Source organism: Aulonocara stuartgranti (genome assembly GCF_965226115.1).
Source record: "Aulonocara stuartgranti genome assembly, chromosome: 13".
Taxonomy (NCBI): domain Eukaryota; kingdom Metazoa; phylum Chordata; class Actinopteri; order Cichliformes; family Cichlidae; genus Aulonocara; species Aulonocara stuartgranti.
This window is the reverse complement of record NC_138949.1, coordinates 17629698-17647441: the sequence shown is the minus strand read 5'-3', so window position 1 is coordinate 17647441 and position 17744 is coordinate 17629698. Positions and strand designations below refer to the sequence as shown.

Genomic DNA, 17744 nt, shown 5'->3' with positions numbered 1-17744 from the left:
GATATCTTAAGAGGGTTTTTGTAGCGCAAAAGAAAAAAGTAAACCACAAATGACACTCATGTGTTCAAATACAATTAGGGTTTATGTAAGTTTTGCAGAACATTACATAAGGTTTAGAATAACGAACTGTACAAAACTTATACTTATATATAACTTATACCCAGAGGCCGTATTGTTAATTTTATTACCCACCTGAGGTTTTCTCCTCCCTCTGCCACTTTATGCTGTAATCCTTCCTGCAGCCCTGATACATAGCTCTTTAGATGAGAGAGCTCCAGCACTCTCCAAATCTCCTCATCGCTGAACTTGTCAAATGGATCCAGGTTCATCCTCAGTGACCCCGAGAACAAAACGGGATCCTGTGCACACGGGATTACAAATATCAGTGTACTTTTAGAAATATCAAACTCTTTGACAAGGTTATTGTTTATATTTATGTGTATACCTGTGGTATAATTGTGAGTCTGTGTCTCAGGTCGTGCAGGCCTATTGTAGCGATATCTACATCATCAATGAGGATGCGACCTTCAGCAGCTTCAATAATTCTAAACAGGCAGTTGGTAAGACTTGATTTCCCAGCTCCTGTGCGACCAACAATACCGATCTGAATGCAGTGAGAGAAAACACATAAGATCAAAATAACAGCTGGCACATATTTGAAGAAAAAAAAAAAATCTACACATTTTTCTTTCTGGATATAAATTGTATTTAACAGTATAGCAATAAATAATGCAATAATAAGCAAATATACTCAGTCTGTACTTAGTTTGTAAAAGATCTTAGACATTTCAGTAATGTTACAGAAAGAAGCAACATTTTTCAGAGGTAGCAGATATTTTACAGTGCTTATAGTCATCACTGCTATTTGTAGTAATTCAGTGAAATATGTTATTGCAATGCAGACAGTCTTTACTCAGTTTTACTTTGACACCAATATTTCAACGTTGTCAGTGTTTGAGTTTACTCTAATCCATTGGGGACTCTGTTGTCCTATTGGGAGACTTCAGTGCACACGTGGGGAACAACAGGGGGACCTGGAGGGGCGTGACTGGGAGGAACAGCCTCCTGGATCTGAACCTGAGCGGTGTTTTGTTGTTGGACTTCTGTGCAAACCACAGTTTGGCCATAACAATCACCATGTTCTAACATGTGCATGTAGCACCAGGATTCTCTGTGCAGGATTCTCTAGGCGACAGGTTGATGATTGATTTTGTAATTGTATCACCAGACCTGTGGCCATATGTTCTGGACACTCAGATAAAGAGAGGGGCTGAGCTGTCAGCTGATCACCATCTGATGTTGAGTTGGATCAGGTGGCATAGAAGGATGCTGGACAGGCCTGGTGCACCTAAATGTATACTTAGGGTGTGCTGGGAATGCCTAGAAGAGGCCCCAGTCTGCGAGATCTTCAACGCACACCTCCAGCAGAGCTTCAGGACATTGAGTCTGAAGGGACCATGTTCAGCATGCTGAAGCTGCTGCAATGAGCTGTGGCCACAGGGTGGTTGATGCCTGTGGGACTTAAGGGGCAGCTGATAGGTACCGACAGACCAAGCAGAATGCAGCTCGGGCAGTGGCTGAAGCAAAAACTCGTGTACGGAAGGAGTGCAGAGAGACCATAGCAAAAGACTTTCGTACCGCCTTGAAGAGATTCTGGCAAACTGGCAGGCAAATCAGGAGGGGGAAAAAGGTGCTCTAGCTGCACTATGTATACTGCGGTTGGAGCGCTGCTGACTTCGACTTAGAAAATTGTCGGGCGGTGGAAGGAAAACTTCAAGGACCTCCTTAATCCCACTGGTATATCTCATCTGGGGACAAAGGGGATGACCTGCCAATCACTGGGACGAGGTCACTGAGTCAGTTAAACAACTTCTTGGTGGCAGAGCCCCTGGGGTGGATGAGGTATGCCCTGAGTTCCTGAAGGCTCTAGATATTGTAGGGCTGTCCTGGTTGACACACATCTACAATGTTGCGTGGACATCAGGGGTGGTACCTCTGGATTGATAGATGGTTCCCATTTTTAAGAAGGGGGACCGGAGGGTTTATTTCAGTTATGGGGGATCACACTCCTCAGCCTCCCCGGGAAAGTCTATGCCAGGGTGCTGGAAAGAAGGGTCTGTCTGTTAGTCGAACCTCGGATACAGGAGGAACCATGCGGTTTTCGTCCTGGTTGTCGAACACAGGACCAGCTCTTTATCCTCTCAAGGATACTTGAGTGTGCGTGGGAGTTTGCCCAACCAGTCTACATGTGTTTTGTGGACGCGGAGAAGGCATTCGACCGTGTCCCTTGGAGTGTCCTGTGCTCCAGGAGTATGAGATCCTTGGCCCATTGCTACGGGCCATTCAATCCTTATACAACCGTTGCAAGAGTTTGGTCCGCATAGCCGGCAATGTCAGGCTCGTTCTTGTTTGGTGATGGGCTCAGCCAGGGCTGCTCTTCTGTTCATAATTTTTATGGATAGAATTTCTAGGCGCAACCAAGTGATGGAAGGCTTTCACTTGGGTGGTCTCAGAATCTCATCTCTGCTTTTTGCAGATGATGTGGTTCTGTTGGCTTCATCGGGTAATGGCCTCCAGCTCGCACTGGAACGGTTTGCAGCCGAGTGTGAAGCGGTGGGAATGAAAATCAGCACCTCCAAATCTGAGGCCATGGTCCTCAGCAAGAAAGCAAAGACCCAGGAAACCATGGAGAGATTATATCTCTTGGCTGGCCTGGAAATGCCTTGGTGTTCCCCTGGATAAGCTAGAGGAGGTGACTAGGTAGAGGGAGGTCTGGGCTTCTCTGCTTAGGCTGCTGGCCCCGCGAATCGGTCCTGGATAAGCACAAGAAGATGGATGGATGGATGTATTGATAGCAATGCTGAATATTCCGGCCTAGCAAAAAAAGTTTGGGAACAACTGCCCATAGACTAGTTACATGTTTACATATCACAGCTGATTATAATATACAGTAATACACATAATGTATAAATTAAAAGAAAAACTGATAGTTCACATTATTTTACAGTTTAATTATATGTAATTACTGTCAACACAGATTGATCTGTGGCATCTTTCTTGAGTAATTGATTAATAGATTGGTCTATAAAACATAAAAAAAAACCCCCAAACAATAGAATGTCAATGTCTTACAGCACAAAGTCCAAATTACAAATTTCAACATAATAGCTTTTCTAAACTCAAATAAAAAATGATGTGCAGGTCTGTATCTGGAAGCTACATTTTAGATACAGTTGGCCAATGTCAGCCAGCAGAAAGCTTGCACACGTTGTTAATAGTTAACCTTTTAAATTAAAAAATAGTGGTACAATTTTATATATCATGGATTTTTCAATGAGGGAGAAAAAATCTTCCCAATGATTTAATGTCCATCCAATTTTTTTTCTTTTTCTTTTTTAGCAGTGCATGCTTTTGTATCTTTGGTGAATATGATATCAGATACAGTAAAACCTATAACTTTTACAGGAACTTTATACATATATGGAGACTCTCCCTCTCACGCTCACACACACACACCTTCTCAGTGCTGTTGATGTCACAAGTGATTCCATGCAGCACTAAATCCAATTCAGGTCTGTAACGGACTTTGTAGTTCTCAAAATGCACTCTTCCTGCCTCTGGCCACATCTGTGGAGGTCGAGTGTCAGTTACCCAGTCAGCCTGTAACAACAGAAAAAGAAGCAGAACGCATGTGTAATATAATACAAAAGCTATCAAATTGAGCTAAGTTAGCTCTTTTATATGTTGTGCATTAATATTCAAACCAAGATAAATAAGAAACAAAATTATACAGACGCCATACATACAGACATGCACACATTACACCACTAAAATAAAGGAAAAAAAGAAAACTTAAAAAGACGTCACACTTGGTAAAAAATTAAATAGCTCAAATGAAAATATGCAACCAAGATTAACAATTAAGGCCAAGTGTACATGTGCAATGTTATATTCTAAATCAGATTAAATTCAGTATGAACATCATGATGGGATGTGCTAATCATTGGAGCTCTGGTGCCATTATGAATAAACAACCCAACTCAAATATAACAGGTGGAGTTCAAACATGTGAACTCAAATGTTAGTGAAACATAAAATGAAATTGTTGCATCAAAATCTCGTTTGTTTGACAATTATCTGAACTATTATCGGTAGTATGTTAAGAAACAGTGGAGAAACAGCAGCTGGGAATAAAAGTATTATCACTGTACAGTGAGCAAATATTGCAGTTGATGTCGCACACAAGCTTATTAGATTCCCGTTAAACTGTCAAAGTTACAATAAACTCACAGCCTGTAGAAATCCTAAAATTCATGTCCTATTTAAGAAAACAGTAGATTTTGATTTAACCAAAGTATAAATAATGTCATATGGCAGCATGGTCGTTAACACTGTTGCCTCACTGCAAGAAAGTCCTGAGTAAGACTCAAGCATCTGGCTGGGACCTTTCTTTGTGGAGTGTGCATGCTCTCCCCATATCTGTGTGGGTTCTCTCTGGGTACTCTGGCTTTCTCCTACAGTCCAAAGATATGCAGTTACTGGGGTATGGTCAATTGGAGATTCTAAATTTCCCACAGGTATGAATATCAGTATGAATGGATGTCTGTCTTTTGTGTTATCCCTGTTTCAGATTGGCGACACATCCAGGGTGTATCACCCTCACGCTAGGGTAGCTGGGATAGGCTCCAGCACCCCCGTGACCCAGATAAGGATAGACTGAAGAGAATGGATGAATGGATAAATAATGTGTTGCTCACAAAGTATTTCTACATGCCTCGTTCTTAAGCTGAGTGTATTCGTTCACTCTCTCCACAGCTACAATATTGGTCTCCAGCTCTGAGGTCATCATCACCAGCCAGTTGAGGGTCTGGGTTACCTGCAGAACCCCAACAGGAGAGAGGTCTGTGTTTACATTATTTCTGCATTTTATTAATATCACACATATTAAAAACTGATGAAATAAGGATAAATTCTGAGTGTTTTTGTGACTGACATTAAGGGCATATGATACAGATAGGCCAACCACATTACTGTCAATAGAATCTCTGGAAATGACAGCAAACAGAGCAGCAAAAAACACCACCAGGTTTCCAACAAACTCCAGACGTATGGCCAGCCATCTGTCAAGAAAACAAACCCCACAAATATGCACACAAACAAATTTTAGGGTCTCATCATTTAGCATCACATGCTTATCTGTATTTGGTACACTGTTCAATGTCTGACCTGTCAGACACGATCCGCAGATAGATACTTTTGAGGTTCTCATCTATAGTTACTTCATTGTGTTTAAGAAACCTTTCTTGATGCTTGTAGGCTCTTATCACTGACAGGCCGGACACCGTCTCACCAAAGTGAGAGTATATCGGTGAGCGAGACACCGAGTCCAGCCGGCGCAGCTGTCTTGAAGCGGCAATATAAAAGCGCTGGGTGTAGAGAGAACGACAAAACAAAATCAGTTTGCATGTCATATTATAGGAAAGTTAGGGTAGCTTTTTTTTACATATCTTCTTTACCTTGTTTAGCTTACCTGTACAAAGAAATAGATCAGGGCCAGAGGAATGATAACTATGGCAAAGAAAGGAGTTGCCATGCAGATGACAAATACGGTCCCCAGTACAGACATCAGACACAGAAGGCAGGAGCGCAAGGAAGCAGGAATGGCCTCATCTATGGTAAAAATGTCCTTTGGGATAATATTTGGAGAGTTAGTATTTATTAAAGTCACAGGACAATTTTATTTATAGTGCACATGTAAAAACATAAAAAGTACATAATTAGCAAAATTATAAGTGTAAATAATACTAGAAGAATAAAGTCAATTATTATAAAAGCTAAAGTCAGGATATTGGAAAAAATGTCAATGATAAGTCATGGATGTTTATCAGTGACTAAACACTTTTAAAGATTTGAGTTGTTCCTGAGATTAGAGCTGTTCCAAAGAATACAGAGTCTTACTGTCATGGTCCTGGGTCATGTGACCCAGCGTTTTGTGTTTATTATTATGATTATGATTATTATGATTATTATGATTATTATTATGTATTCTGTTTGTGGTTCTGTTTGTGGTTTCGGGTTCTGTTCTTCCTCTGTTTAGTGTTTAGTCATCCCTGCCATTCCTCGTCTGTACCTTGTCTCTGAGACCAGTCTGTGTATTTCCTGTTTTACTTTGAAAGTCAGTGTCTGATGTCAGTGTGTTCAGTTTTGCACCCTCCCTGTTTTGTCATGTTAACTAGGTTCAGTCGTGTCTCCCTCCTGTGTGTAGTTTCCCTGTTTCTCTGTGTATTTATAGTGTGTGTCCTCTCGTGCTCGCCGCTGGTCTGTCTGTGTTGTCTCCCTGAGTCACTCTGTGTTACTTCCGTGCGTTTCCCCCTGCATGTCCTTCTGTGGATTAAGGTTTCAGGTTTGTTTTACTACCTTCCCCAGTTTAGGTTTCCTTTAGGTTCTGCACATCTCTGCGTAAAAGCTCGAAGAGTTGAGCGCGAACGGGCAGAAGTGTTGAGAGCGCAAGCAACACATTGCGAGCGAGCGCAAGTGCAAAAACTGAGCGAGAGGGGCTGCTATTGTGTGTGTGTATGGATAATAGCAAACAACGAAATAAATTTTTTGCACGCAGCAATGAATTTTTCTTCACTCAAAATAAATTTCTCCTCAAACTGCAACACTTGTACCTGCATTTTTTTTTACGTGCGCTCATTTTTTTTACGTGCGCTCAGAAAAGTGGCATAAAAATAATGCCATACCGCTAGCCGTGACACTTACAGCCATTCTAACGACGTAATAATTTAATGATTAATTATTTGTCCATTAAGACCCTTTTGTTGGTATAAGCAGGATGTGAGGATACAAGAGAAATTAGCTCCTTCTTCCCTTTTTCAACAAGTGGCTGAATTTAGTAACCGCAGCTAACAGAGACAACAGATCTACACACATATTACAACATTAACGCAAACAGGTTGATTTGGGACTGTGCAGATAAAACTGAAATGAATTGAACAGCATATTGATTTATTGAATATATTCATATTAAATTCATATTGACTCATAGGGAGTCATCTGATTGTTTGAGGGATTTTTCTTGATTGTTGTAAGAGCTTTACCTTTACAATACAATGTACCTTTAGTGACTGTTATTGTGTGTCAGCACCAGATAAAATTGAACTGGACTGCATACTTGAGGAGGCACTTGGGAAGAAAGCCTCTTTAAAGAATGACTTAAGGAGAGAACAATTTTAAGAATATTTAGGATTGTATTAAAAAATGTGAGATAAAGTGGGAAAAATTAAATTAAACAAGTGGATATACAACTTGCAGCAAACACAAATAAAGCCTTTTTAAAAAATTTAATGTTTAGTTTTTTCAATTTTTAGCACTGTTATTTTAGAAATGACATTAAAAACTAGTTATACTTTGTATTTGTAATCATAAAAGCCACAAGAAGATAAAAATAAATATTGAAAACTATGAAAAGAATCCTTAAAAAGTGAACTACAAGACCCTACCTTTGCAAAGCGGTTGATCACTCTTCCAATAGGTGAAGTGTCAAAGAAAACCATAGGAACTCGCAGGATGTTGTTAAGAAGTCGTGAATGCAGGATACGAGATGCATCAATGGAAGCATTGGCTAGGAGCAGTGTGCCAAAGAACACAAAGAGGCCTGCAATAAAAACAAGAACGTTTCTAAATAATAGAACTACATTTTTAACAAAGACAAATCCACTGTGGACAGAACCTTGAACTTACAGTAACACTCAGGTGTGCTTTTTCCTGCCTACTGATATAAAGTGGCTGTTATTATTACAAAATAATATTTATTTTCAAAAATGCTAATTGTCATTAAGAATCTTGTTAATTGGAGACCAGACCAGGTTTGGATGTTCAGAAATTCTTAATGACAAAGTTTAGGTTGTATGAAATTCAGGGTTGCAGGGGCTGGAGCCTATGCTGCCACAGAGCAAGAGGGAAGGCACAAGCTGGACAAATCGACAGTCTGTCGCAGGGCTATAATGACAACACAAATAGTATTTTACTTTTTTCAAATTCAATTCTTATTCTTATAAAAAAAAAAAATAGTTCAATCAGTAATATATGTACTGCATGTAAAGCTAAGCTCAAGATGAACCAAGGTCCAAATTGCCAGTCTTTTTACAATATAAAGCAGCTGGACTAAAACATATCACTTTGATCAATGTAATTGGTCACCCATTCACAATACGAAAGAGCAACTGTGGAACAGGGGGTTGGGAAGCGCATCTGTAACTGGAAGGTCGCCGGTTCGATCCCAGGTTCTCTGTCCTGGTCGTTGTGTCCTTGGGCAAAACACTGGTGTTGGCCAGAGGGGCCGATGGCGCAATATGGCAGCCTCGTTTCTGTCAGTCTGCCCCAGAGCAGCTGTGGCTACAACTGTAGCTTGCCTCCACCAGTGTGTGAATGAATAGTGGCATTGTAAAGCGCTATATAAATGCAATTCATTAAATGTACACACTTTTGGTGATTTTAATATCATATGAAAAGAAAAAACATACTTCAATGGTGCAAAAAAAATACTGTTAAAGAACTAATAAATAACAAATGTTTTCCCTCCCTTTGTACTCCTCTCTACTTTTATACTCATCTCCACCCTCTACATCAGCCCCATCATTCCCCCAGACCGAACAGCTCTGAAGCATCCACCTTATTTTTTGTTTTGTTTTTCATTGATTTGTTTAGTTTTATTACACTTTTTTTATTACACTGAGTAGTTTAGCTTGAGAAGATTCAGTTCAGCTTAACAGAATTTTATATATAAACAAATTCCTCCTAATTATTAACATAAAAAGTTATAGGTGCCTATGCACTTTTCAGCATGAGTCCCTGTGACAAAGGACCTAACGCACACAGTGCACAAGTCCTCTAGTACAATAAAAAGACTGTTTAGGTTGTCTATATAGCGCTCTAAAAATGAGAGGATCCTAAATAACAGAGTAGGGAATTTTCCTGTCTGTAAGACATAAAGTTCCTTAACGTTAATTTGCACGAACCTGAAAATATTTGCAAATACAAAAGGAATGACTGTTTTATTACCCTGAGCCACTCCAAGAGCTCCGAACACTCCCACCCTTGTGTCCCTCTTCCAGGAAGGGTATGTCATGTTGTAGTACTCCACAGAATCACTGGTCCAGTCACTCAGCCACAAATTCTGACCGATGAAAGCAGCGTCTTGGATGAAGTAAATCAGGAAAACCATGGCAGAATATCCCCAGCCCATGGCTCGCAGGTGCTGCAGGAACACTGCAAGCTTCACCTGGAAATCAGCGCGAGACGGCACTCAGGAAACAGGCTATCATTTGTTGTAATCTTGTGCTAGTTGTACAAAAACATTTTGTTACCTGTCCTGTTTCCATAGTTTCCTTCTCTATAAGCTTCTGGCCTTTCTGTGTTTCATCAGCATTTGCAGATTTTTTAATGGAAATATTTCTTCTTAATCTGACACTAAAAAAAATAGAGGAAAAGAATGAAATGGACATTCTGCTAAAGATGCTATTTGAGACAAGCTGTTTCATTGGTTTCATCTGCAACTTTAACAAGCTCGAACCTGCCATTGCGCTGGCTGCGGCGGATGCTGTTTTCTCGCCTCAGTGTAAGAGAAACAGTGTCCTCCGAAGCACCGTCAGGTTGGGCATCGTCTCCATCTGGGATGAGCTCAAAGTCTTCTGCGTCCTGGCCCTCACCTAAATTAACAATATACATGGTGTTTTATATATATGGCAGTAATTTATGGTATTTGGGTCAATATGTGAACAACATCAACACAAAGTATTCATAAAAGATGACAAAAAGAAATTTAATTCATTCATATTTGTGATGTATAATTTTAGCATAGGTTTTGGTTGTACAGCTAACAAAAACATGTGATGTGTGCAGATCATATTCCTAATATACTAAGAAAAGGTTGTAATCACCTGTTTCTGAATTTCTCTGATTGTTCTGCTCTTTGGCATATGTGTCGAGAAACTTAGAAAAAGTTCCTCCACTGGCACGAAGGGTTTCATAGGATCCAACTTCAGAAATGACTCCATTCTCCAAAACCACTATTTCATCCACGTAAGGCAGGAAGCTTATGCCATGAGTCACCAGGATACGAGTCTGTATGGTCAGAATTCACCAATCAAATAGGGTTAGATAGGATTTACAAAAACATTGTTAAGTATTAAAGGAAAAGAAAGAAAAAAAACATAAATTATGTTTAAATATGTTTATAAATTGTATTTATCAAAAAAGAGAATATGTTTCAGTTCACAGACTGAATTAACAATAATTGGTTTAATCATTTAAAAATCAGTTATAAAGCCAAACCTTTTCTAACTTGTAATTCCATTTCCGAGTGGCTTTTATTCCTAACCTTTCATAATTAGCTATTCAGTTATCCTGGTCATTTAGTGTGATATTTAGCCTATTGTAACCTCTATGTAATGCTCAGGTCCTGGGTAAAATGATGTAAAATACTACAAATTAGACGCCATGTTTTCTAAGCAAGTAACAGCTGGAATATCCTGTGTAGAAAGTATTTGTCAAGATTCCTCAGAAGAAATTAAACGGGAAATGGTCGCGTTTTTTTCACTTTAAATACTGATTTCTATTTAAAATATTAATTTTAAAGTAAAATGTTTAGCATATGGTTTTTTTTTTGATATACAATTTTTATTCGTTCAAGAATAGCATAAAACAACACAACCAAACAGAGAAGAAAGAAGAAAAAAAAAACACCCCAAAAAACCCCACATCCACACAGACACACAAAAAAACATATTTTCACTCAATTACCCACAGATATAGAAAGAGAAAAAGATAAACTCCAAGAATGAATTGTCCTTTACACTTGCTTCCTATTTAACTGAGAACATCTTAATCGCAACCACCCCCCCTCAACAGTTGGGACAAATCATTTGGCAAATAAGAAAGCAAAGGGGACCAAACATTGAGAAAGAGACCCTCATTTCCTCCTAAAATAGCAGCAGTTCTTTCGTGAGGAATAACTTTAAATAATTCTCTGTACCACAACGTCACAGAGGGAGGTTTATCCTTAACCCAATTAATGAGAATACATTTCCTAGCTACCAGCAATAGTTTGTGACATAATTTGCGCTGCAAGTGATTCAATGTTAATTCTTTTGAGGGTAGGCCAAGAAGAAAGTACCCGGGGTCCCTTTGAATCAGGTTGTTAAAAATATTACTTAGTTCTTGAGATATGAAGCTCCAAAATCTTTTGATTAATTTACATTCCCAAAAGTAATGGAAAAAAGTGCCAGTTTCTTTTTGACATTTACTACAAAGATGGGAAATATGAGGTGCAATCTTATGCAAGACATTAGGAGCTATATAAAGGCGATGTATGATTTTGTATTGGGTTTCTCGCAAGCGGTTACAAGTAAAAGTGGAACTACTCATGTTAATGGCTCCTTTCCACTCCTCTTCGGTATATTGATTATTAAGATCTCTCTCCCATTTATAAATAGCGCTCAGTGTGTTGCTACTAAGAGTATATAGGAGAGAGTAAAAAGCTGAGATAAAATGAGTTCTGTCTTTTCGCTTAATAAGAAATGTCTCAATATCATCATATATAACTATTTCTGAAGACTGTGGAATTCTAGAATGAACGAAGTTACGAACCTGGAGAAAGCCAAAAAAGTGGTCTCTAGGAATATTAAAATTTGACTGCAATTGCTCAAAGTTCATCAGTGTGTTGTTTTGATACAAATCGCCAATTACCCTTAATCCCTTTTTGTGCCACTTATCGAACATGCTACAAGACATTCCTGGAACAAAACCTTTGTTTCTCAGTAAAGGAGTCAAGAATGAAGTGCAATCTTCTCTACCCAACCTTTTACGCATTTCCCCCCAGACCCTTATTGTATTATAAATGATTGGGTTATTCTTAATCCCCATTTTTAATATTGTTAGCATATGTTTTTAAGCACAAACCTTGTCTTTAAGTAATCCATTGGGTCCAATTACATTTTCAAATAGATGCTTTCCTACATGTGAGTCCACAGCAGACAAAGGGTCATCTAATAGATAGATATCAGCCTGACTGTAGACTGCTCTGGCTAAGCTCACACGCTGCTTTTGACCCCCTGAGAGATTGATACCCTGAAAAGAGAAGAAAGGAGGGGAAAAGAGACACACTCTTTTAGCCTTTCCTTTATAATCAGAAGAGCTCTTCTGTTTTGTTACTTTTTTGTCATGTATTTAAGAAACAAATATTTTACATGTGTTTATAATAAACGCCATACACAGTATTTGCATACAGGAAAAATATTTGTGTAACCAAAAACCTGAACCTTTCAAAGTGTAACTCACTTTCTCTCCAATCTCAGTGAGGTCTCCTCCAGGCAGCAGCTCAAGGTCAGGGGCAAGAGCACAGGCCTCTATGACCTTTTTGAAGTTCTCTTCCTCATGTGGAGATCCAAACAAGATATTATCCTTCAAAGTAGCATTTTGGATCCAGGCTTGCTGCGGTACAAAAGCAAGAGAACCCTGGAAAGAAACAAATTATGACTCAATTACAGATGTCTCACTACATCTGTCTTATCATAAAAAAAAACCTGGCATCCACACATTTTTATCCAGACCAAACACTACAGTGGCTAGGTGAAAAACAAATCAATTTACTGGAAATCTAAGAGAACAGTTTATTCTGTGGGTAAAATGGTTTGAGTTATAAGCAAATCATCTGCCTCCATTTCACAAAATTTGTGCAGAAATATACTTCTTTATTCAGCTGTTTTTTCCTTCAATACTGATGAGTTTAGACCAGATTATCAAAACTGGCTTGAATGAATTAGGCTGGTGATGTTTTTTTTATTTATGCATCTTTACTTTGTTTCTTAAAGTCTTTAATGTTTAATTGTTGAATTATTTTAAAAAAATTAAAATATTGTATTGTGATTGTTAAATTATACGCTTTTTGTGCTCCTTGAATGTAACTACTACTATGTAGATCACAAAACGTTTATGCTTTTCATGTAGAAATATTGTTTTCAGTGGGAGTCTATGAGTCTAAATACACTATGAACTTTTTGGGATATCCTTATCTGGATGATTGAGAATGCATAGATACTGCTATATAGAGGAATTTTATACTTTTAGTCATTAAATAAACTCAGTAAATGATTCAATCAACATTGATTTTCTCTGTATTTAAAAAACAAAAAAATAACGAACATAATTTCTTTATGGAATAATAAAGTATTCTGCCTTCGTGAAAGATGAGGGAAGGCGCTGAAGTAAAAACTGAAGCAAACTTAATTTGATTGTGCCACAGTCATGCTACATGTTGAGTTAAAAAAACAAAAAAACATTTGTGTGAACATTTGTGTTATTTTAGTTAAGACGTAATTAGATGTTATGGATTTTACATGTTTTTTTAACACACACTGATAAATACAAACGGGGAAAAAGCCATTACCATAATGTTGATAAAACCTTTGGTACTGTGCATCTCTCCAAGGAGGGCTGACATAAGAGACGACTTTCCTGACCCAACAGCTCCCACTACGGCAACCAACCGACCAGGCTCAATGTCCAAATTCACACTGGACACACATAATAACTATTCTCAATGCTGTGAACACATCAGGGGCAAATAAACAGACTTGAAAAACTTAAGCAATGCTAAAAAATCCTGGTGAACATCTCACAGTTAATTAAGTTAACTAGTAAATTGTGATGACCAACACAGACATACTCTTTCAGCAGAGGCTTTGCATCTTTTTCCCAAGCAAAGGAACCATCACATACGCTCACAGCAGTATCTAAAAAATGAACACAGACCAAGACAGAGCTTAACAGATGATCCGCACACATAAAAACTGTGACTAAGCTTCAATCTTCAGCTGTAGAACAAGTGCAAATTCTAATGGTGAACATACTGAAACTGGGGTCTTGGCGCACAATGTCACTGTCGATGTCTTCCCCTGCCAGAAACTTCTCCAGGCGCTTCTTAGACACTGCTGTCTGAAAATTCAAAGAACAGGTTAAGTTTGATGTTATCACAGGCTTGATACATGTGCGTGATGTAGCTCTGTTCACTTACTTGTACAATGGAAGCAATGAGCATGGGCAGCATGGCAAGAGGAGCTCGGAGGATGTTGAAGAGAGAGATGGAAGTAAAAGCTCTCTCAGCAGTTAACACATTATCGCTGCTCACACTAACAAATACTGCAAACGTGGCCAGAGCAACCTGCAAGTACAGACAGTTTAAGAAAAAAGGTTTCTTTACCATTTGATTCTAATCTCTGTGAAGCTCCTTGACAGAACTCACCAGAGCTGGACTGCAGCGGAAGGTAAGGATGGAGATGGACTGTAGGTAGGCAAACTTCTTCATGACTTTTAGTTCTTCCCCTCTAATGTCTTCCACCTGCTTCTGGAAGGATGGCTCCCAAGCATACAGCTTCAGAATCTGGTGGGAGACAAAAGAAAAAGACAGGGAGGAGGCAGTGAGGCAGAAGGAAGGGTGCGGCAGCAGAGCACTTATTGTTCAAGTTACTGCAGTTTCTTGAAGCATCAAAGCCTTACATGTAAGGAAGGCATCTACATACACCATGAATACACTGAATAAGGGAGCTCACCTTGATCCCATTTAGAATTTCATTCATGATTTTCATTCTCTTATCTTTAAAGTTCATGTTCTCTATCTGAAAAGAGACACAATGTAGCTCATGTTAAACAGGCAATAAGACAATACTTAAAGTGTTTTGAACAGCAATTTATTCTGTGTAATTCATTAGAATCCCCCCCCCCCCCCCCAACTTTTTCACCAGCAAGAATCATGTGCTCAGAGTTACCGAGATCACTTTTTTCACATTATAGTTAATATTAATTAAACGCCTGTATGCTGCGTCACTCAATTGTCTATCTACTTTTGAGCCTCTGAAAGTGGGCGGACTGTATCAAAAGCTATTAAACAGTCAATGCAATACTTTAGTTAAACATCTTGAATAACACTTTAAAATTTGCAGTGTAATCTCATCTTGAATTATCTTGATTTAGAATCTCGCACAGAGGTGTACAGAAGATTTGGCTAGTATTTCCCCTGACCTGGAGTTTTCTGGCCTTGGTTGCTAGCACTGCATTGGTTGGAATTATTAACACCATGACTCCCAGTCCTGCCAACACAGAAGGTCCTAACTCCAGCCACAGGAAAACAATGGATATGATGATCTGCAGAGGGCAGGACCACAGCAGGTGGATAAAGTTGGTCACATCATTGAAGCGCTGGGCATCTGCTGACATCAGGTTCACCGTTTCCCCTACTGTTGACTCCTTACGAGTGTCATTGGACACCACTAATGCCTTAGAAAAGGGATAAAAAGGGCTTATTAATTAGAAAGTGGGGTGAAAATTAAGTAAGAGAAGCATATAAGTGATATTTTGTCTTACTCTGTATGTTTTAGTACATCAACAAAGCAGGAGATGGGTCTTTGTGTCACTTTTTTTAAAACCATAATCCTACTCTAACCCTATATATTGAAAAAAGCAAAGCTGACCTTATCTAAGAAATAATGTAAATAGTTTTTCTGTGACAAGTATGCGCTGATAAAAGTTATTTATAACTGAAACATCTGACAACTGACTTAAGCAGGAAATTATGACTAGTAATTTTTTTCTTCTAATGTGTAACAGTAATTTATATTATACAGCATTTGATTTTTTTTTCACACCAATGTCAATAAATGGTGTTCTGTCACTCCTGTTTTTACCTTTTTATACACAGCAGCCATAAGTGCAGTGCGAACCTTCATCCCCAGCACATGGCAGCGCTGGAAATACTGCTGTAGGGTTAGAGACTGTAGCAGAGCCACCACCATCAGCAACACTGCATACAGATAGCCCTCCCAGGCATATCTGGATTTGTCCTGAGTGAACGAGATCATCAATCTAGGAAAAACAGAAAAAAAGAAGAAAACATGCTAATCTCCAGCTTCATCTTTAGCACTTATCTAACAATGTCCTCATTTCATCCTGCCACTCCTGTTATCGGTTATGAATGACTAGTGTCAAGACATGAGGGACAGAGAGAGATTAAAGACCCCCTGCCTTCTTCTCATCACATCAGAGAGAGGGTGAAAAGGCTTAACATCCCTTTTTTTTTAAGTGATTTATAGTTTTAATCTTTATTTTTATCCTCATTTTTTATTGTTTTTTTTTTTTTGTTTAAAGATAAATCAAAATATAAGCTTGATCAATATGTTAAATGAGAAATGTAGTTTGAGTAGTGAAACAGTCTAGATTTTGTGTCTGTAGACATGATCCAACTTAGTTCTTTACCTATTGGTGTCAGCAATGTGAAGGATGTCTCTTAAATGTTCAAATGTCATGAGATCTTATATGTTAAGAATTACGAAGAAAATGTAAAGAAGTGTTGTTGAAGTAAACTTTGATTAATCAAATACATATTGTGTGGTTGGACATCAGATGATCCTAAGTGAACAATGTGCTTGAATGACTAGATAGGAGGAGAGAGAAGGGGGGGGCAAAAAGGCACTTGGGAGAGTATAAAAGAGAGCGCCCAAATGCATTCTTTGCTCTTCCCTTCATCTGCTGTGAGATGAACAGTTCAGAAGATTGGATCTCTAAGTGAACTTTGTGCCTGACGGTGGTCAGGACTACAGAACACTGAGATAAGCACATCTTCAGACCTGGGCGTGCCTGTCTCCTCTCCAGTGTTAAGAAAAAACTCAGCATTAACTCATTATAATTTTCGTACAATTAAAGTCTAAATTGTTGATATTCACCTTTTAACCCGTTGTGAAACAGTACAGGTAAAAATCTGAGTATTGACCCATTTTAATGTAAATAGCTCTTACAGGTTACTTCAGCCCTTTACACATAACATACCCTTGAGGCCTACTGTCAAGCCCTCTAAAGCTAACCCACTTAAATACCAAGCACACCAATAAAGAGGGGAGCCGCTGTAACTATGTGCCTGACGGAGGCCAGGACTGCAAGGCTACTCGGGTCCCCGGATTTTATCAGATAAGCAGGAAAAACATACAGACGATTTTGAGACCATTAAAGCTGGGCGAGCTCCCTGAGCCACATCAGCCCCATCTGAACTCTGCATTGCCTGCTGGGTAATACTCATCCAGCGATTAGAACTTCTTAAACAGAGAGCTGACCCAGACTTCCTGTATAGGGGTGCTGGTCCCGCAGACTGACAATAGGGAATAGTTAACCCAAAGGATTGTAAAAGGTAACTGCAAGTGAATAAAAAAAAAACATCTGTGACAGATAATTGTATAAATTCCTTTCCTTTTGTTAAGGAATATATATATATTTTTAGTACTTATTTTCTGATTATTTTTGTTTTATGCAGACCAGAATATTAAGAGGCCACGTTTCACTCATTAAGTGTTTTAAAGGTCATAAATTGCTGAGCAAGACTGGAACACGGTGCAGAACAGGAAACTGTGCAGAACAGGGAGTCTTGTGCAGAGCTGCAGAGGCAGAGTGTAGCGCAGAAGTTGTTTTGATCAAAACTGTGTGTGACGTGTAAGTACCAAAATAACAGGAGGAGGGAGCTGACTATAATATAGGTTATAGGCTTCTAATGCTTCAGATCAGGTCTGCACGCATTCAGGTCCAGACCAAAAAGGCTAGGCAGTGCATGTATCACCTACGACAACTGAAGAAGCCCTACAACATCCAGAGCCTTCAGGTACTCGGGGCGGACCTCATCAACACCAGGGGCTCTGCCACCAAGG

General features: G+C 39.0%; 1 pseudogene across 1 annotated transcript in view; it reads right to left on the bottom strand.

The window, feature by feature from the left end:
• LOC309720085 (ATP-binding cassette sub-family C member 2-like) overlaps positions 1-17744 on the bottom strand; it is a 31653-nt pseudogene that overhangs the window by 2929 nt on the left and 10980 nt on the right. The window contains exons 9-30 of the transcript XR_014280730.1: positions 15741-15918; positions 15079-15333; positions 14610-14675; positions 14303-14440; positions 14075-14221; positions 13911-13995; positions 13727-13793; positions 13448-13574; positions 12340-12516; positions 11962-12129; positions 9942-10125; positions 9575-9710; positions 9369-9471; positions 9064-9283; positions 7503-7657; positions 5531-5686; positions 5227-5426; positions 4994-5120; positions 4775-4876; positions 3517-3660; positions 446-604; positions 193-359 (exon numbers count right to left, since the gene is read on the bottom strand). The product of XR_014280730.1 is annotated as an ATP-binding cassette sub-family C member 2-like (transcript). The remainder of the gene's footprint in view (positions 1-192; positions 360-445; positions 605-3516; positions 3661-4774; positions 4877-4993; positions 5121-5226; positions 5427-5530; positions 5687-7502; positions 7658-9063; positions 9284-9368; positions 9472-9574; positions 9711-9941; positions 10126-11961; positions 12130-12339; positions 12517-13447; positions 13575-13726; positions 13794-13910; positions 13996-14074; positions 14222-14302; positions 14441-14609; positions 14676-15078; positions 15334-15740; positions 15919-17744) is intronic.